This window comes from Coptis chinensis, chromosome 5, assembly GCF_015680905.1.
Source record: "Coptis chinensis isolate HL-2020 chromosome 5, ASM1568090v1, whole genome shotgun sequence".
In the NCBI taxonomy this organism is placed as follows: Eukaryota; Viridiplantae; Streptophyta; class Magnoliopsida; order Ranunculales; family Ranunculaceae; genus Coptis; species Coptis chinensis.
In genome coordinates this window covers 7,765,132-7,769,177 of record NC_141460.1, presented here as the reverse complement: position 1 = coordinate 7,769,177, position 4,046 = coordinate 7,765,132, and the positions used below count along the sequence as shown (strand labels likewise).

The following is a 4,046-nucleotide window of genomic DNA, read 5'->3' as shown; positions in this document are numbered from 1 at the left end:
CTTTCTGAAACGGTACCTTAGCTCGAACTTTAGGCCCTTTATCAGGTGGTGGTATTGCTTGTTTAGACAATACAGGGGGTGTATCAATATCAATAACATTATATGAAGTTTTCTATAACGATTTACCCTTCCACAACAAAGTGTAAGCTTGATTTGTAGAATTATCTGTTATACATACACCACTGATGTTTTGCACAATCTTTCCTTCCAAACTTTCTTGATCAGAAGGCAAATCAACCTATTATAATAAATCAGTTGGCATGAATAAATAAATGGGCAGAGAGTAATTTCATTAGAAACAAAAGTAGAGGAGCTCACGTTATAAAATGTGAAGTCATTGTCATTGTCCATTTAAAAATAAAATTATAATTGTGGGAGAGAAATATGTTTCGAACAAAAAGTGGAGCAAGCCAAAATATTTGCGTGGGAACACCGGTTGGGCTTGGTAGGTGAATAATGTGATGGTCCAACTTTAGTGGCGGAATGAATTACGTCACGTGGCATATTCTTTCAAGTGGCAGTAGCAAGTTTTTTTCGGTATTCTTTGGAATTTATGTTTACAAGAAATTGGTCAAGATTTACATTAAAAATATGAGTTTATTTTATCGGTCAAGATTTAAAATTCTGCATTTTTTTTTTGGCATTTTTAGAAATTTAAATGAGCTCATTTTTGATTATATTAATCAAAAGATGGAATCCAAGAAAAAATAGATGAAAACAATACAAGAGAACCACAACAATTGAACATCCATAAAATCGGTTCTTGGAAACCCCAAGATGCTCAAACATTTACAACCAGCCAACCAAAAACCATGTTGGATCTTTTTAAAATAGTCCTTACTTTAGCAAAAAAGAATGCCCCACCAATAGCCTTCTTACTACTCAAATCACTACCCAAACCAAAGAATCCGAGAGAGAATAGATAAAGGAGAGAGCCTTGGTCAGCCCAATAAGATATAGAGCCAAACCAGAAATTGCATGAGAGGGTGAACCCATGGCTTTTACGATAGTGAGCTATAAGATCCAAAGGAACCGGCTTAGCAAGTAAACTCCCGAAAAATATAACCCTCGAGACCTAGATCTAACTTATTTAAGGTCTTCAAAGTAGAAACAATCTGCAAAATTGGGAAAGAAGGCTTCTCCAAAGGAGAGAACCAAAAATCCAAAGATAACCGGATGTGATCATCCTATGTGTTGCAAGAACACTTAAAGGAGTGATTTTTTTTTCTTTTTTCTTCATGGTGTGGAAGAGATAAGCTACTAAAAGAGGAAAAGGGATTTGATAAAGATAACGCTTTCCCCCCGCAGAGAGGGTTTTCTACTCTTTTGCAAGAGATTACATGTGTCCCTAATGTTTTTTTTGTTTTTTTTTTTTTTTTTTTTTTTAAAAATCCTACCTAATTAATATCGGGTTCTTCAAGATGCTCACAATGAGCCACGCCATCAAATTTTTTAAAATAGTCCTTACTTTAAAAAAATAATTACTTGCCTTCTTACTAAAATAAAACGAATTTGGTGTCTTCTCAATTTAATAAAAATCAAAATTGTCTTTTTACATGTGTGGAAAAAATTTGGACGTCCGTTATTTCCATTTCTACTCGCTTATTTCAATTCTAAGCATGGGCTAAAGGCTATTTTAGTAATTATCAAATAAAAAAAAAAAAAACCCAAATTCATATGTCTCTACAACGAAGGAAAGAGTTGCTTATTACAAGAAGTCCGCTAACTTTGGATAATTTCTGAGGATTAAAAAATTTGGAGGATTGAACTTAAATTGGAGATTCATTTCCGCATGCAAACGAGTTTGATAACAATCGATTACAACATTGAAAGTTTTTGAATCGAACAAGTAAGGATTTTCAATTTTAAACTTAGATTTCTGTTTGGTTTATGATTACCATGTTGTTGTTGCATCTTCGTTTGGTTTCTTTCTTTCTTTTTCGGTGTTTGTTTATTTACTGAAATTTGAAAATTTGCAATTCTTACCTTCACTTGAACTGTATGAGTAATCACATTGTTGAAACAAGCAGCATTACGACTTAGCCATATATTCCACAGAGAAAGACCAAACTGGAGTAATGAAGTATCATCAATATGAGTAGTTGTGATGAGCACCCTAAGAGTGTGATTTAACCAATATTTGAACTCCGCTTAAACATTCAAAAGATGTCCATGTGAGTGAGAAGCTATCCAAACTTACGAACGAGCAAAAGAACATTATATTTCAGAAACACATGTTCTTAAACATTTTGAATCAACAACGAACCCATGAGAAGCTAGGAATTCAGATGTAGGAATCAGACCATAATAACATTGCCACAAGAAATATCTAATTTTAAAAGGAAAATTAGATTTCCATATATGTGAAGTAAGGAGTGTTGTTACTGCTCTATCTAGAAAAACCCGATGCCAAATATCCGAATAAGTTGTTTGAATAGTATAAGAACCAGATTGATGATGTGCCCAAATATATTTGTCTGGATGCTCATTTAAACTCAAAGGAACCACAAGGATCTTCGGAATAATGTCAGAAGGCCAGTACTTATTTAGAAGATCCCATACTTTCCTGAAGCAAAGGGAATAATGACTGCTGAAGTTATCGAGATAGACGAGAAGACGAGGGAACTAGCAAACCTACCACCAGCCATGAAGCCTAATGAAAAAGGTATGAAAGGCTAGGTTCATCCTTTGAATATCGGGTTGTGCAAAATCGAGGTGGCAACGATATCGTCTTGCATATATGAAGGATTAGGGCAACCTGTCCTGGCTCTTTGTGGGAAACACAAGAGAAAAAAGGATTCTTTTCATGAATCCGAAGGAAACCAATATGGAAAGGATAAAGGGAGACACTGCCATGCTTCATCGTCAAGAATAAAGACCGACCAAGTTCGTGGGTTGAGAGCCGCGAGCACCAAATGTTCATGGCTGAAGTGATTGGAAAAACAATAGTTGGAAGAGAAGAGAGCTGAGTTATGTCCTTTTTTCATGAATCGAAAAGGAAACCAATATGGAAAGCATAAAAGGAGACACTGCTGCAAGAATAAAGAATAAAGATCAGCCCAAGTTCGCGGGTTGAGAGCACGAGCACCAAAAAGTTCATGGGCTGAAGTGATTGGAAAAACAGTAGCTGGAAGAGAAAAGCTGAGTTATGTACCACCAACTATAGTGAACGGTAAGCCAATTATACATGTAAAAAGCTCGCAATTCACAGCTTATAACAAAAAGTTCGAAAACTTGGTGATTGGTTCTTTCGTGGGGAGGAGACTAAATTATAAGTATGTTAAGGAGGTTGTCAGCAGAACATGGGGGCTCAAGAATTTCACAATGAAACCGTATGGGGACACCATGTTTACTTTTCAGTTTGCGACAGAAGACGATCGTAAAGCAGTACTCCCTAAACGAGTGTAGAAAGGTAAGTCTATAGTAAAGATTACGATGTTGTGTAGCTTTTAGAATTTTTTCGTTTGTAGCTATAGAAGCCGTCTCACTTAGAAGCATCTGTTAGCTGGTTCCACTCCATTGATGTTTGTTTTTATAGCAGCTATATCAAATGTCATTGCATATTTCTTGGATGTTCTCTCTGAATTATTATAGATGTGGACTCTTATGGATAATATGTGTGGACATGAAGGGTGGGAAGTAATGAAAGGTGGAAAAGCCACACAAGAAATATCTTGGGCGTTTTTCATGGTGTATAGAGACTTAGAGACTATCAGGTGACAAATAATTGAAGCTCAAAGTGTCAGAAACCAATAAGAAAAGAGATGGAGATCTCAAGAGATAAGGACCCCACCCTCACGGCCTCACTACTTCTATTAATCCAAATGTACCAACAAATTTTTGTTTAGAAGCCTTGCAAAAAGCAAACCTCATCAAAAAAAGGTTATGGAGGAGGAGAAGAGTACTACAAGTAATGTTGCACGTGCGATAGCTGCAATGATGGATTGGAGTTCTTCTTCAGAAACTAGAAACGCTGCTCTTTCTTACTTAGAATCTATAACTATTTTATTTTATTTTATTTTTTGCTTCAAATCCTTCAAGATGTA

At 35.7% G+C, this 4,046-nt stretch overlaps 1 long non-coding RNA gene across 1 annotated transcript; it reads left to right on the top strand.

The window, feature by feature from the left end:
- Positions 1–3,065: 3,065 nt before the first annotated feature.
- Positions 3,066–4,046, top strand: LOC147496486 (uncharacterized). The gene is made up of 2 exons (XR_015196594.1): positions 3,066–3,412; positions 3,595–4,046. It is a non-coding gene; the product is annotated as an uncharacterized LOC147496486 (long non-coding RNA).